Genomic DNA, 17603 nt, shown 5'->3' with positions numbered 1-17603 from the left:
CAGTAGAGGATGGAGCTGTCAGGATTTTCGCTGGGAAATCTGACACAATTGTCAGCAGCCACCAGTTTATCCTTGCTTCAAGGATAGCTAACAGCATCCAGGGCTGTGTTAGGAAAAATATTACCAGCAGGTTCAAAGACATGATCTGTCCCTTCTTTTAAGCAGTAGTGAGACACAGTTGGAGTGCTGGGTTCAGTGAAGGGCTCTCCAGGACAAGAGAGATATGGACATAGTGGAGCAAGTCTAGTTAAGGACCACAAAATTGATTTAGGGACCAAACCATCTGCCCTAAGAGATGGCTCCTTTTCTCTGATTCTGATTAAGATATTTTATGTTAGGGAAGAGAAAGCTTAAGTCTTATAAGTACATAAAATGATCTGATATGGGCTAAGGAAGACATCTCTATTTTTTGCAGGAATAAGATGAGAAGCAGTGAGCATGTATTAAAATTCAAGTAATTCATAGAATCATAGAATGGTTTGGATTGGAAAGGACTTCCAAAGGTCATCCAGTCCAACCCCCATGCAGTCAGCAAGGACATCCTCCACTAGATCAGGTTGCTCAGAGTCTTGCCAGACTTGCTGTCCCTGAAGATCTCCAGGGATGGGGCCTCAGCTGCCTCCCTGAGCAGCACATTCCAGTGTTTCACCATGCTCCTGGTAAACAACTTGTCCCTAACTTCCAGTCTAAATCTACTCTTCTCTAATTTAAAACTATTACCCTTTATCCTATCACTTCAGGCCTTTATAAAGAGTCCCTCTCCAGCTTTCTTTTAGACTCCCTTCAGATACTGGAAGGCTGCTATTAGGTCTCTCTAGAGCCTTCTCTACTCTAAGCTGAACAACCCCAGCTCTACCACCCTGTCCTTGTAGGATAGGTGTTCCAGGCCCTCCCGATCATTTTTGTGCCCTCCTATGGACCTGCCCCATCAGGTCCATGTCCTGCTTGTATTGAGGGCTCTAGAGCTGGGGACAGTACTCCAAGTGAGTTACTCCTTGCCAGAGCAGAGTAACATTTAAACACTAGAAATGTTAAATATTTGAACATTTTTACCACGAGGGTGGTCAACCAGTGGGACAGGATGTCCACAGAGGCTCCATCATTGGAGCTGCTTTAAAAAAATGCCAGGACATGTCCCTCAGCAACCTTTCCTGGCTGATCCTGCTTGAGCATGGAGTGTTGACCAGAAATCCTTTCCAGCCTCTTGGGTGCTATGATCAGGATATGCTGTATGTGTTTTTATGTAGAAAATACGACTGCTAAAATATAATGAATACAGTTTTGCACTGTCTACTTATTCAAGATATGAATCTTTTCCTTATAGTTTCAAGGTATAGTTCATTCAATGTAGATATACTTTAAAAGTTTTTCTTAACACAGCGATATTTAAAAATAAATATAGCAAGTATACACATTTGTATGTATAATCTAATAAAAACAAAGACATTCCTTACTTTTCATAAGGAATAAAGAGTTGTTGTAGGTTAAATACATCCTTAAGAATCTCACAGATCATAGAATACCAGGTTAGAAGGGATCTCAAGGAACATCTGGCCCAACCTTTCTTGTCAAAAGCCCAGTCTAGACAATCTATTTGCAGAACTGGGAAATTTCATTTCTTTTTAGGTATTATAATGCATTCATTACAGATACTGTTGTATTTCTACCCGTTGTATTACTTAATCCTCTGGAATACACCCTTTTCGGAGTGGAATATGGCATGACAAGCAAGTCTAAGCTATAAAAACTACACATTTCATTTCAGAAGCAAGCAGTAAAGTAATACTTTTATGTACACAACTACACACACTGTTTCAAATGCCTAGCCTAGGTATAAGTCATATTCTTGATCTTCCTCTTTTTTGCAGAATACACGATGCTTGAAGCTTTTTGTTGTTCACCCAATGTATAAATTAGGATGTGTTTTGTGGTTTGCTGCATATGGTGGCACAATTGAATGCTATATGGAGCATTTCAAAGTAGACATAAACTGTCTAGTTTTCTGCTATTCAGGAGTGGATCTGATCCATGTGCTCATTTACAGTCTCATATTCCTTTTAGAAGTCTTTACTTTCTGCTAGCATGGTGTGATAACTATATGAGTCTCATCTTTTGAATATAAAACATTAATATGGGTTCATGATCTCAAAGTTAGGAAACAGGGATTACAGGCATGTCACATTTTCAGTGTAGTGGTTTTTTTTTTTTATCTCCAATCTTTAGAATTCTGAGTAAAAGTCAGTATTATAATATTAGAGTGGCAGATTTTCTTTTCTCAGTGTGAATCCAGCCTTGTTTATCTACCTCTCAACTTTTTTATTATTTGTGATAGAATTGTTAGTTTATACTTAGACTCTATGTTTCCATCACATGGTCCATGTCGCCATTAGAAGAGCTCTGAACCTGTTGTCTAGATTTGAAGTACTGGAAGAATTAAATTCTTACACATTGAGTCAAGGCAGAGCAGTGTAGAAATACTCTGTATTTGTCTTTAAGAAAAAGCTGCATTCTATTACAAATCATAAAATCTGCATGAGATAGGGCGTGTCAGCAGCAGTCTCAAATTCAACATGAACTGCTCAGAGGATGAGACATTGAACTTATCCACGAGAAAAATCTGTCTCCCGCACTGAGGGATTGGTGCATTACTAATTCAAAACTGACTTTTTCATAGAGTAAGAAACAGAGAGACAGCCTAGTTTTGGTTTGTCCAGTCTAGTTTGTACATATGAATTAATGTCTAATTGCATCACCACCACCTCATTTTGTGCTTATGCTTTGGTGCTTGCAAGCTTTTCTTCTTGATTAACAGTTATCTGTGACTGAAGAAAGCCTATAAACATATCAGAAATAAACATTCTAAGAGAAATGCAGTATTATATATATAACATTTCATTAAATGTCAACAAGGCTATAAAAATAAGTGAAGTCAGAAATTACAGATTCAGTGAGATTAGCTTTTATACCTTGGTGGTTTGGTGCTTTTTGTGTTTAGCAGATGCTATACCTCAAGGGGAAAAAAAAAAACAAAAACAACCAAACAAAATAACAGTTTACAATTAATGCCTCGGTAGTTCCTAATGTTTTAGTGACTAATCACAACAAGCTGCATCATTACACTGCTGTACACTCAATTCCTCTCTTAAAAGGGTAGTTTAGAAAGAGAAATTTAAGTTCAGTCTGATATCCATCTGTTCTTTTCATCCAGTGACATTCTAATGAAAAATACAGACACAGACAGTACAGAAAAATACAGACTAAAGCTTGAAGGTCTCTTGTCCTGGGTGAATTATACAATTTCTTCTTCATTTCTCTCCCATTAAATCTTATTTTCTGCATAACTTCCATTTGAAACTCTTAATCCTGGTGAAATTTAAGACTAAATGTTACTGGGGTACAGATGGCATTTGGGAAAATACTTCCTAGAAGAAACATAAAAGCCAGGGAACTTGGATTATTAGAAGTGATGAGTTTTGAAGATATGGGTCTTCAATATCTGAAATGACAGTTAGGTGGCACTTAAGTCCTTTTGTTAACCTACCTGTCTACTTCTCTGTAGATACGTCAAGACCAAGTTGTGTCAGATCAGTCTAATCTTCTCAAACAACAGGCTAACCAATCTTGTGGACAGATAAAAGGTGGTAATTGCCAAGTACTAGGAATTTTTTAAGGTTTCTAATGAAAGACTGAGCAAATTGGGGAAGATGGCTTAGATAAAAATGCTATTGCCTGGCTAGAAAACCAGTTGAAAAAGTATATTGAGGGTTATTTGAACTCAGAGTCAAAATGGGGATGTGTGTTGAGAGATGTTTGTCAGGAGCCTGTCCTGGCATTGTATTATTTAATATTTGCATTGTTGAGGGGAGTGACAGAAGAGTCTATGTGGCTTAATAATTTCTAAGATGGTCTAAATGGAAGAGAGCTAGCTTGCCAGAAGACAAGTTTGAGTTCAAAGAGGAATCTTGACAAGTGGAGATTCAATCTGAAAAAAGCAATGCACTGTAGGAAAGGATCTGGGAGTTATCTGAGATAATTCCTGAACACAGGCAAAAAGTGTAATATTGCTGCAATAAAATCTAACATCAGACTTAGACTACTAAACAACAACATGAAATGGCAGCACATGTCCTTCCACCTCACTCAGCTCTGGCAGTACAATGCCCAGTTTCATATGCAACAGCTAGTGGATCTGGAGCAGCTGGCAGAACTGAGACATCCTGAGAAGAGTCACCATGCTGTATAGAAAAATCAGACAAACCAAGATTGTTTAGTGGACCGAGCTGGAAACTAGGTGGTGATATGACAGCAGTCTAATAAGTAGATGATGGAAGAGAAAGAAGGTCACCTGTTTTTCAAGCCCATAGTAGAGAGGACATAAAGAAGCATCTGTAAACTGCAACAGGGCAGCATTAGTTTAGGTACTAGTCTCCAACTTGGGAGCTTTGTAAAAGCAAGAATAATCTCACTAAAGATGATTTTGCACAGGGATTTGGCTGTACTAGGTGATCTCTTTAAAGCTCCTCAACCCTGTGATTGATTGTCTTACTGGTTCCTAAATCTCAACTAAAGTGTTTTCCTGTAGCAAAAGCCTCAATCAGTAGCAAAACTGAGTCCTAGGTATCTCCACTACCTTTTTTAGATTGTCCAGACCATAGCAATATTGTATTCTAAAGCTGTAAAAGATTTTTTTTTGCTGCATTACTCTGCATTAACTGAATAATGATGGATGCACCTGCTGTTTTTCAGAAGATACTATAATGCAGACAGTGGTTACTTCATTTATTGCCCTGCCTAGGGCCTGCTTGGCCATAGTATAACCTCTCAGTTATGAAGCAGAGAATTTCTGACAATTCCAAGACATTGCCCAGATTAATCTCACCTGCCTTCTCAATGTCTACAGTATAAATGTCTACAACTGCACCACTTGTGCTAATCTCCATTCTAGATGAACAGAGAAAAGTAGGCAATTTTAGGATGCAATTTATTTGACTTATTTTAGATGGCTATATTAAGGGTGCCTATTTTTTCCTCCTTTGACTAGATGCAGACTAGATGAACAGCTTAGAGAAGGAATTCTCCATGGCAAATAGCCTAATTTTCTAGGATAAATTCTATCTGGTGTGTCAGTTTCAGAGTCCAAGCAGTATCCATGTAACAGACACACAGCAGTGCTGACTAGCAGGTGTTTTAAAGAGAAGGTAGTAAAGAGTAGACCTCATTTCACCTCTCAACTCCTACAGCTGTTAACAGCAGATAAAACTGGGAGGTAGAAATTATAAGTAATTGACTCTCTAAGAAAGGAGTACAATCATGAAAATTCTGTTAAAAACAGAGAATTAATATGTAAAATATCTTTCAGCTAAAGAGCCTATTGGTTAAAACTGTTATGTGCATAGCTGCAGTGCAGTGGTGGTTATTTTGAACTGAAACAACCACTTACACTGAAATGCATAGTATTTCTTTCCTTAGGCCTTCCTGTTCAAGTGCTAAGGTCAGGTTCTTGCTGTGTCTGAAGTTCATTATAAGATTACCTTTTCAATCATTAAAAAAGGTAATTTAAAAGGGAAGAGCACTTCCCTTCAAGCACTAAGATTTTGTTGAAAAATAGCTGCCTTTCCTATTTCAGTATGCTCAGTAAAACACTATTTTATCATTGAAGAAAGAGCAGAGTGTATTGTTTAGCCTCAGCTTTTGAGTGTTTGGCCCTGCCTTCCTCTGCAAGATGAGATTTCTTTTCCTCTGGACTCAGCAACTGCATCAAAGAATGTTTACCCTTGAAGGGAGAAGCATTCTGACTAATTCCCAACTCTTCCACCTCACCCCTCTTCAGCATTTGCCTCCACTGTATTTCCCTGTCTGTGATAGTCAGATCGCCTGCTAATGGCCACAGCCTATGTCCCAAATTAGCATAAACATTTAATTGCCAAGTTCCATTCTCATTATTGCTTTGCACAGTGCTGAAGTCACTCTCAGGCAGTCACTTGCAGGAGAAAAAGAGAAGAAAACTCTGTGACTACCAGAGACATTTTCTCAAATGCATAGAAGATTAATTGTTCAATTACTTGAAAACCCAGAATACAGAAGCCAGTCAAGATGGCCAAAGACCATTCTCTAGACATGTACCCCACAGAACTCTGAAAATCTACACAGGAAATATTGTGCATATAAAATAGAGTAAGTGCCCTGATGGAGTAACAAAGGATCACAAGATTTCTGAGAATTCAATGAGTATTACTCAGAAATTGGAGCCAGGAAAAATCAGGCTGAAGAATTTTTTTTCTGAACAACAGGAGGTTATGGAACAGTCCCTAGAGTTTCATTATAAACATGACTGTAGATAGGTCCTTGAGACTCATCTCAACATGGCTACACAGAGAAAGTTATTAATCTATTCCTTTCATAACAGCTACTAAACTTCTCTATTTTTGATCATGACATTTGAATCCCAAACAAGCTCCCATGGATCTCCTTCCTATTTAAAACCCCATAATCTTGCTTAAGAGGGAAAATAAATCTACTAACCCTTGGGGAAAAAAAAAAGGGGGAGGACAGGACCAAACCAAAACCCAAACATTCTTTTTTGCACTATGGCTTGTAAATATGGCACATAACGCTACGGCATTGTTACTCAACCATTACATACCTGTATTCAGCTTAAACAGTAATGCAGTGAATGTGGCTTCACTGAAATGCATCATAAATACAACTGTCTTTCCCTAAAGTAAACTTCTAAGCACTGACATTCAGAGACTCCTGGATAAATTTATTCGTTTCTAAATCACTTTAACATTACTGTCACACACAAAGATTGAAAAGACCCTCACACACAAAGGTCTGCCGTCAGCTGAGATCAACACAACTACCTACATAGAAAAGTTTGATGGCTCAAGCTGTTAATCTCCTGCTTAGCATTTTAAACACTGTAGGAAAAGTGATTCATCAATTTTTTAATGTGCATATTTATTTTCTAGTGACCTCCAGATAACTGGTATGTTCCAGACTGCAGAGACTAAAATCGTATTATAAATAAACAATATAGGCACGAAAAGCCAAACACAAATAGGTAAATAAGCAGGGTTATTGTTCTTTTGAGTTAACACTGAGAATGGTGATGATTTGAATTGCCTTCTAAAAAAGAAGCAGGTGCTCCAAACTAGAGAACCCACATGCTGATGAAATCTTTCATATCACAGTAGAAATACAAACCAAATAAAAGAACAGAGAACAGACTGAGCACAAAAAACACTGCTTGTCTATGCCCAGTGTCTGGCATAGATTAGAGCAACATACAAATTGTCTGTGTGTGGGTAAGCAAGGACTGCCTCAGAAGCAGATGCTGAAGATGAGGCCAGGCTGCTCCTGATCTGGGCTTTGGCAGGAGTAATGGTGGTAGGAAAACTATAACGCACCATTGAACTGGCCCGAAAGCAGCCACAGATCAAGGCTATAGCTGATAAGCAAAATCACATGCTATTTTCTCATCCAGTTTTTGTTTTCAAGTAGAATATGAAAATCAGCTGTTGTGAGAAGTCCAACTGCAGTAATGGCTTTTAAATGCATGAAGATAGGTTTCCAACATCAACGGTGATACCATCCTGCTGTTAAATGGTACTTTCCAACAGGTTCAGTAATCTCTGGAAAATGCTGCAGCTGTACACCAGAAAGGCTCCTTCCATGTACCAACCTGACATAAGTAAAGCATAGAAGATGGAATAGCCAATAATGACTGCATGGCAGATGAGAATTTTAATGCCACATATAAAGAAAGGAAAAAGTCAAAGCTATCACTAGGTAATAAAAAATATTTAAAGAACTCTAACAAGCTAGCAATCTGGCAGCACTCTTTTTTGAGCTCTATACCAATTTGCAACTTGCAGCTTCTAAACCCCAGCTGTGCACACCTTATGTGGCAGCCCACATGCTGTTTCTGCATCTTTCCAAAGGCCACACTTGGTGAGCTGACCTTTAAGAGAGATACTGGGAAAGGAATGCAATGTTTCCTGCTTGACCAAGAGAAAGGAAAAACTACTGGAAAATTTTCAAGGCTTTAACAGAAATCAGTAGCCAGCAGACTGCTGGAGAGAACAGACACACTGCAAAACAGGTTAAACATTGCTAAAGCTGATGAGCTCTCTACTGCTCTGCTAGTAGAATTAAGAGAAGTTAATCACTACACTGTTACTGTTCCTTAGGCAAAGGATCCTTTTGCAGGTGTTGCTAATAGAGTGATTACTTATGTCATCTTCTACATTGCATTATGAAATTTTGTTCACCTGGCCTGTACATTTTCTAAACTATTTTTTTTCACAGGCATCTGACTTGCTGTTTTCCATGCCCAAATACACAGAACACAATCTTTAGTGAATTCCTAAAATGCTGCAGTTTCTCTTTAGGAAACCACAGGATTTTATCCTTTGGACAAGGACTTGTTATTTGTTAGAGAGGTAGTTTTTGTACTGATTGTTCTGTAATTTGGGCTCAAACTCAGGCAAATTGACTACCCAAGTGAGTTAATACTGCTTTTTTTATACAATAACTGTAATGCATTCTCAAAGTATGTTCAGGCAACAAAAATAAGAATGCCTGATCTCTGGTACAGACACCAGCTGGCTTGGCATTGACCACAGCATCATTATATTATCTTTCTTCTTACAACAGGCAGACCTCATTGCCTGCTGGGAAAGATTCCTGGCTATGCTAGTTTTCAAATGGTGCCAGTGAACTGTTTCTTGGAGTGATTGCTGGCCCAGGCCTAAACGGTACTATCACTTAAGAGTACAGATAGATGAGTGCCAGTGCCCTGAGGATGTTTAATTTACTTGTACAGCTTTGAACTCAGAGCTTCTGGTCTTGTATGCTATTCTCACATACATATTTGCTTCTCTTGCTCCTAAATAAGTGAGTTGAATGAGCAGCATGCAGAGCACCTATGTTGGCAAGGGAGTACTGGACCTGACAGGGCAAAGTAAGACATTGGAGAACTACAACTTACAGCTGCTGGAAAGATTGAGAGTGTCTGGGTCAGGGAAACAGCATCAGGTGGATACAACTGCTTGAGACCTTTGTATTGAAGGGGAAATTAATTAATGTGAGATTATATTTTGGAAATTAATTAATATGAGATTATATTTTTCCAAAATTAGTAAACAATATTAATTTTGATATTCAGAACTCTCACCACCCCTGACCACTAATTTTAATAATAATTGGTTCTTCACAAAGTCATAGAAACTTTATACAGATAATAACTGGATCTAGAAATATCTTGCAAAAACATTAATTGAACAGGAAGAGAAGATTCTTGTGGCCCATATAGCTCTTGCAGTCAATATACCGCTTGCTCACTAGTTGGACTCAAGTAGCTCTTTTCTGCTTATGGCAGAAGGCAACGGTGACTTACAAGAGGCTTTAAGTATTTACTCACAAAATTATCTCCTGACTCGCAGGGCTAGCTACAGCTTCAGACAGTACCCAAATTCTTTCAGGGAATTCTGTTCTTTTTCAGCCACCGAGGCTTCTGATTATTCCAGGCTTCACAGAGTGCTGGGAAAGGACGCAGACAATATCTGACCTTCTCTCTTTGCTCCTCTGTATGATCTTTGTATCTCCAGAACTTCTTGTCCTGGCAGGAGACCTTCAAGTGTAGGCAGGATGTCTTGTGACGTGCAGTTGTAATGAATTGTCTTCAGACACATCACTTGAAGTCTTGCATTGGCTTATGTATCAGCATCTGTGCCCATTCAAACCTGAGAAACTCACTGTTGGTTTTACCCACAAAGGAGACCATCTTCCCAAATCCTTCCATGCTTCTTTTGGTAGGGAAGCTGTGCCAAGTTTGTGAAAATTTTCACCAAGTTTTCTATATGAAAATACAAGTGATGCCTTCTAATATGTTCTGAAAATACAAGTGAGGTTTAGACCTCTTAAATATTAAACCAGATGTACTCTGAACTAATTAATATAATGTAGCCTTTGTTTTGCAGTAATAACATATGAGATATTCACAGATAATAGGTCAGACAGGAAGAATTAAAAAGGCATAACCTTTAAATACAGAGTATTTATTCATCAGATCACTTATTGCAGTTATGAGATTTGGAGATACAGTATGCACTCATTCTGTCACGACAGGATAAAACCTTCTGATTGTAAGTGTACATTAAATATAAGCTAGCACAAGATTAAAAATGGGGTCAAAATCATCCTGATTACATTTTTTTGTCACATCTGCCATTCAGTAATTATTTCAACGTCTTAAAAGGAAAGTGACCAATTCCATAAGAAATGGATTATCCATGCAGCATATCATGAGGCAAATACAAATGCCCCATTTCCTTATCTCCCAAAAACACACTGTCAATTTCCCATGACTCCACATACTTGTGGGTGTGTTTAAAAAGTCAGATGCAGTGATGAAATCACAGCGCCACTGTGAGGACACAGATTCGGAGCACTAGCAGAGAAGACCACCCTCTCCTGGCCTTTAATTTCTTTGAACTCTTCTGAACCCTTAGTTAGCATGCAATTGAAATAACAGGCTAATGCAAGTTGGGCTGGTAGTCACACAGGGTGTGATATTTAGAACTGGGCTTGGGAAAGTGGTTGATTAAAAAATGAAAAAAAGGTCACAATTAGTATTAAACTCAATAATGAACTGTGACCATGTGCTTAAGGGAGCAATTAGACAAGCTTTCTGGTTTTCAGGACTGTTTATTTGTGAGAAATGCTTCAAATCACAGTATCACAGTATTATTAGGATTGGAAGAGACCTCACAGATCAAGTCCAACCCTTTACCACAGAGCTCAAGGCTAGACCATGGCACCAAGTGCCACGTCCAATTCAAACAGATTACATTAAAAAGGATTTTTTTTTCCCCAAAATGTGTGCCTATTTACATTTAGTATGTATCTGGGGCTAAATTCTACCAGTTTCTCTATGACCCAACAACCCTTCCTCTGCAGAGAAGTAAAAACAGGGAAAGGGGAGAAGACCCACAGGTCAAAATGAAAACAGATTTAATAAGATAGCCAAATTAATACAAAATCACAGAAGCATTCAGGTTGAAAAATACCCTCAGTATTACCAAATCAAATCAATATCCCTACTCTACAAGGGGTAGAGTATCCTAAACCATATCCCCAGGCCCCACATCCAAACAACTTTTAAACACATCCAGGGCTGGTGACCCAGTCACTTCCCTGAGCAGCCCATTCCAATGCCTAACCACTCAGTGAAAAAAAGTTTTCATAATATCCAGTCTAAACCTACCCAGTCATGGCTTGAGGTCATTTCCTCTTATTCTATCACTACCTGTAAGAAGAGACCATCACTCTCAATACAAGATATATAAAGATATACTCATCCCAGCAAGATTACAGCAGTCATGATACCCAGGAAGGCAGTCCTCAGCAGCAGGAGAGAAAGGCAGAGTAAAGCTGAACCTAAACAAGGGCTGTAACAAAAGGCTCTCCTCAACAGTCTTCCTCATTTATAGTGTGGTGCAGATTGCATGGAATACACCTGTGAGCCAACCCAAGTCATCAGTCCTGGCTGAGCCAAAACTACTAATGGCCTGCATCCCAGTGGCTGCCCTCTGATTCTGTCCCAGCAAAAGTGTCCAACATGAAAGAGATTTTTTTTTTTTAAGTTTTATTTTCTGAAGTGTCTGTCCTTTTTTTTAACAAGATGATTGATTTTTCAAGTTCACAAGGCCCCTATCCAGGTGCTATTCACCATCTTCCTGTTCCAGCTCTCTATGACCTCTTTGATGTAGCCTGGGCCATATACAACTGTTTATGTGCATTGCTAAGCACTTTAGTGCCCCTTAGAATCTGGGCCCTAAACTCTATTTGTATGTGTCTGTTCTTTTTACCAAAACTAATGTGGGCAGTCTGTGCAGGTGCAGAGTGATGAGAAGTCAGAGGGTTAATACACACTGTGTGGTCTTGCTTTTTCAAGGATGGGGAGAAACTTCATCCCTGTTTTCAGGTTGCGTACAAGGACAAGCTGAGTGTGCAGGGTGCCATCTTGGAGACAGTCCAGACTCCAAGCTCTCTTGAGTCCAAATAGACGAGCTAAACATAGAAAGGATGATGAGGTCACAGTGAATTCACAGTTTTTAGGAAGGAGAACAGGTATTCTCAGCAACAGGCCCTGTCTCTCACCATCTTCATCATTGTACAATACTGCAATATTTTGCAGTCCAAAAAGAGAGTAATCTTAGGCTCTAGTTTTCTTTGCCTCTGCACAAAGAGACAAAACCAAGTAAGTATCTGGAAATCAAGTTGTTCTAAACATTGTCTTTGGTTGTTTTTAAAGTTGTGTAGGAAGGTCAATAGCCAGCAAATACCCATTAACAGCTCTGCAGGTCAGTAAAGGGAAGAGAAAACTGGCTCAAAGACAAGTCAGGGAAGGTGATTGCACATAGAACTGTATCAGATTTTCCTATGAGAGAAGTCTTCTATTAGAGCAGTATTTTGTCCAGCACAACACATTCACTTGATCTAGGGAGCTGGCAGAGGGAAAGGGCAGAAGCTCTTCAGGCTGTGGAAGTTGGATTTAATAGGATTCACAGAAGAGATTTAAGGAGCTAATCATCCTTATTGCTGCTCAAGTCCAATTTTTATCCCCTAAAGCTACTAATTTTTTTAAAGCATGTATTTTTGGCAGCAGTCTTCAGCAAGTATCTCCCCTTGGAGCATATTGAATTGTGTAGGCTTTATGACATAAATGAGCTTCTTTACCATGTCACTGACCCCTAAATGCCAGTTAGATGTATAACTAGGTATTCCCTTATCACACCAGCCTGACTGAGTCTTAGCTCTCCACTTAATAAACACAGAAGTGGATCCGTATTCAACATAAGGCTTGGGATACGGTGGCACTCAATGCTGTCATGCTTAGATGCCAGGATTTAGAATCAGAACTGACACTATTTGGTATCCAAAAATGAGGAAAGCTCAGGTTCCTACAATGGGTTTCAAAACAATTGGCACATTCACCCACTGGCAGCTGAAGGAAATACAATATGCTTGATACTCCATACATATACCTATATCGCAGGATCACAGGATATTAGAGGTTGTAAGGAATCCAAGGAGATCATCGAGTCCAACCACCTTGCCAGGGCAGGAGCACACAATCTAGCACAGATCACAGAGGAATACATCCAGATGGACCTTGAAAGTCTCCAGAGAAGGAGACTCCATAACCTCTCTGGGGAGCCTGTTCCAGTGCTCTGTGACCCTTACAGTAAAGAAGTTCTCCCTTGTGTTGAGGTGGAACCTCTCTGCAGCTTACACCCATTGCTCCTTATCCTAAAACAGGGAGCAAGTGAGAAGAGCCTGTCCCTCGTCTCCTGAGCCCCAGCCCTCAGATGTTTATAAACATTTATTAAATCCCCTCTCAGTCTTCTCTTCTCCAGACTAAAAAGTCCCAGGTCCCTCAGCCTCTCCTCATAAGCCATGCCCTCCAGTCCCCTAATCTTCCTTGTAGCTCTCCACTGGACCCTCTCCAGCAGGTCTCTGTCCCTCGTAAACTGAGGAGTCCAAAACTGAATGCAGTATTCAAGATGAGGTCTCACTGGGGCAGAGTAGAGGGGAAGGAGAACCTCCCTTGATCTGCTGGACACACTCTTCTTAATACACCCCAGGATCCCATTGGCCTTCTTGGCCACAAGGGCACATTGCTGTGCCATGGTTAACTTGTTATCCACCAGCACTCCCAGGCTCCTCTCCACAGGGCTGCTCTCCAGCAGATCACCTCCCAGCCTGTGCTGGTGCAGTTTGTTATTCCTCCCCAGGTGTAAGACTCTGCACTTGTCCTTCTTGAACCTCATTTGGTTCCTCTGTGCCCAGCTCTCCAGTCTGTCCAAGTCTTGCTGGATTGCTGCACAGCCTTTAGCTGTTTCAGCTAAGCCTCCCAGTTGGTGTCATCAGCAAACTTGCTGAGCAGACACTCTGTGCTCTCATCAGTGTCATTGATGAGGATGTCGAACAGGACTGGACCCAGCACTGATCCCTGGGAGACTCCACTGGTTACAGCTCTCCAGTGATCACCACTCTTTGAACTCTATCTTGTAACCAGTTCCTAATTCACCTCACTGTCTCCTCTTGCATGTCACACTTCCTGAGCCCCTGAGTATCATGGGAGACAGTGTCAAAGGCCTTAATAAGGACAAGGAAAACTACATCTACTGGTCTCCCTGAATCTACCCATTCAGTTATGGCATCATAGGATGCTGTCAGGTTAGTCAAGCATGACTTCCCCTTGCTAAATCCATGCTGACTACTCCTGATAACCTTCTTCACTTCCAAGTGTCTTGAGATGCCCTCCAAAAGGAGCTGCCCCATCGTTTTTCCAGGGATGGGAGTGAGGCTGACTGGTCGATAGTTCCCTGGAACCTTTTCCTTGCCATTTCTGAAGACTGGAGTGACATTGGCTCTCCTCCAGTCCTCAGACACCTCTTCTGTCTGCCATGATTTGGCAAAAATGATGGAGAGTGTCAGAGTGATAACATCAGGCAATTCTCTCAGCACTCTTGGGTGCATCTCATCAGGGCTCATGGACTTGTGAATGTTCAATTTGTGTAATTGATCCCTAACCCAATCTGCACTGACAAGTGGGGAGCATTCCAGGCTTCTTCTTCATCTAGGGTCTGGAGTACATAGGGCCATTCAGCCTAAGGTGTAAAGACTGAAGCAAAGAAGGCATTCAGCAACTCTGCCTTCTCCTCATCCTCATTTATCAGGGCTGCCTCTTTGTTCAGCAGTGGCCCCACACCTTCCCTGTTCTTCCTTTTCCTACTGATTTATTTAAAGAAGCCATTCTTGTTCTCTTTTACTTCCTTTGCCAGTTTCAGTTCCAAGAAGGCTTTGGACTTCCTTGTTGCCTTCCTACATGCCCTGACAACTTGTCTGTAATTCTCCCAATGACAAATCCCTTCTTTCATGAATTGTAAGTTTCTTTCTTCCTTGAGATTTCCTTCAGGAGCTGCTTGCTCAGCCATACAGGTCTCCTAGCATGTCTACCTGATTTTTTACTTGGGGGAACACACCTAGCTTGGGCTTGGTGGAAGTGGTCTTTAAAAATTAACCAACTTTCTTGGGTCTCTTTACTCTCTAGAGCCTCAGTCCATGGTATTTCTGCATGTCTCTGAAGAGCACAAAGTCAGCTCTGCAGAAGACCAGGGTTGTAATTCTACTTGTTGGTCTGATTCTACCCTGTAGAATACTAAACTCCACTATGTCATGATCACTGTCCCCAGGGCTGTTCCTGACCTTATTGTCCTCAACCAGTCCCTCTTTATTAGTCAATACAAGGTCCACCAGTGTACTTCTTGTTGGTTTCTCCACTACCTGCATCAAGAAATTATCATCAATATACTGCAAGAGCTTCCTGAACTGGCTGTGCCTGGCTCTGTGATCTTCCCAGCAAACATCAGGGTGATTGAAGTCACCCATGAGTACCAAGGAGTTAGCTCTAGAGGCTACCTCCAGTTGTCTGTAGAAGGCCTCATCAGCATCTTCCTACTAGTTTGGTGGTCTATAGTAGATGCCCACAACAATTTCATCTCCTTTCCCACATCCTGTAATTCTTACCCACAAGCTTTCCACCTGTTCTGCCTCCCACCTTGGGTAGAGCTCAGCACATTTCAGTTGTATATATACATAGGTATTTCCATCAGAGAGGAAAGGATAAGGAAATGTAAACCAAGCCAATGATTCATTTGCATTGTGCTTATTCCTGTCTGGGTTGCCCCTATCATGGTGGCACTTAGAATCCATGAGTGTCCATGTTTCATAAGAACATGTTTAGGCACTACTTGGGTATCCCTTATGTCCCATAGACCCCTCATTGTCATTGGCACAATGATTGTCAAGAGGGCTGCCAAGTACTGTTAACAGGCATTAAACAGGTATGGAAGTGAAATAACTGTGGAGTTTGAGTGTTTTATCAGCTCACTTTAGACAAGAGAGATATGCAGTTCTGCTTTCCTTAAGCTCCCAAAAGTCCTCTCTTCCTTAAAGAAATACTCATCTCATACAAATCTACTATGTCCAAAACACATCCTTCTTAAGACATGAGGACATTATCTTAGCTTACCAAATACAAGTTCACCTGGTTTAATTACTGTTCTTTCTGAGAAGCAGTGAATGTCTCCCTTCACAGCAGTGTCTTGCACCTACATGGCAGAAGAGGCTTATTCATCAGTGGCTGGGCTCACAGCCCTGTACTGGGAGATGAGCAAGACTTGCTGCATGGAGAAGGCAGGCTCACTGAGATTTTCTCATCATTTGATATTTACTATGGTGCACTAGGAAAAAGGTATGACAGAAATTAAGTCTAGAAGAATCAAGCTATCATCACTGTTCTCATCAACTCCAGCAAAGCTGAGAACAGTGCACACACAGATGTTAGATTCCTTCCTTCTGCTCTGCTTCTGTCTCCAGAAGTCCTAGAGGCAAAGCTCTCTAGAGGCCGCTGGCATAGAAGCCACTGAAAACACTTGAGAGAAAATGAAGTCAATCCACTGACCTCAAATTCCCGACTTAGTTACATAGAAAACTAAATACCACAGGTTTGACTACTTTACTTTTCAGGATTAGCAACCAATGCATACAGAAAGCCTCAAAAAAAAAAAGTATTACATTCTTCAGGCCTTCCTGTGGGTCTTTACTATTTTCTGCCCGCCAAGAGCTTGGCAACACTGTCAAACATGTTCTCTATTTGCTGGCTGGAAGCATTTTGAGTCTTGCAGGATAAGTACTGGGCCAGGGCTGTCAAAATTGATAAGGACTATAAAGACACAGTTCAGTGCCAGTGTAGATCACTCACGCTATCTGAAAATAACATACATCTTTTTTTCTGGGGAATCTTTCATCCTGAAACTCTTATCCTTATCCTTGAAGAGAAAGACATTTAAACTGAGATTACCAAGGGTGTTTATAGGCTTGAGTGATAAAGTTGTACTCGTTCTTACAGAATTGAGGAATTGACATATTTTATAACAATTCTGAATGAGAATATTTTAAAGGGTTTAGATGTTTTTTTCTTTGCAGTGATATGAAAGATATGCAATAGCAACAGAAAAAATAATTGCATTGGTAGACCATCACATTTTTACAACATTAATGTGCTAGACTGGAATATCTGATGGTTTGCCAGATAGATGCCAAAACCCAGTAATCACACAGTCACTGGAGCTACTTTTTCTTTCCCACAAAAGCTGCACTCATTTACTTTCAAACTTGTGGCTATGAGCCAGTGTAAATGGGCAGCTTAAAATTATTAAACAAGGAACTGCTTCTTCAGTTGTGAGAATCTCTCTGGCTACAAACCTTCAGTTGCTCCTGGTGCCATTCAACCAAAAGCCTGATCCAATTCCTATCTTTGTGTAGGAAGTTGCTGAGCCTTTTTTTATTTATCACTTCACCAAGGCTTTTAAACTTGCAGGACTTGTGCAGCATTTGTAAACTGCTGATGGTACAGAACTGCATTCCTGAAACGTTGTTTCACATTCTGTTGAGAAAAATAACTAGCATAAGCATATTGCTATAATTGCAGTAAAAATCGTTGCTTTCTCATGATGCTAAAACACCCC

The 17603-nt window shown here is 40.3% G+C and overlaps 1 long non-coding RNA gene across 3 annotated transcripts; it reads right to left on the bottom strand.

The window, feature by feature from the left end:
* Positions 1-7346: 7346 nt before the first annotated feature.
* LOC135175087 (uncharacterized) lies at positions 7347-11309 on the bottom strand. 3 transcript variants are annotated; one of them, XR_010302225.1, is made up of 4 exons: positions 11270-11309; positions 9425-9746; positions 8993-9060; positions 7347-7684 (listed from the first exon to the last, which is right to left on the bottom strand). It is a non-coding gene; the product is annotated as an uncharacterized LOC135175087 (long non-coding RNA). The 3 variants fall into 3 exon arrangements; XR_010302224.1 differs by lacking the exon at positions 11270-11309 and having other exon boundaries at positions 9425-9854; XR_010302226.1 differs by lacking the exon at positions 11270-11309 and having other exon boundaries at positions 9572-9854.
* Positions 11310-17603: the final 6294 nt, after the last annotated feature.

The sequence above is a fragment of the Pogoniulus pusillus genome, chromosome 4 (assembly GCF_015220805.1).
Source record: "Pogoniulus pusillus isolate bPogPus1 chromosome 4, bPogPus1.pri, whole genome shotgun sequence".
Classification (NCBI taxonomy): Eukaryota; Metazoa; Chordata; class Aves; order Piciformes; family Lybiidae; genus Pogoniulus; species Pogoniulus pusillus.
This window is presented reverse-complemented; position numbering and strand designations above follow the sequence as displayed.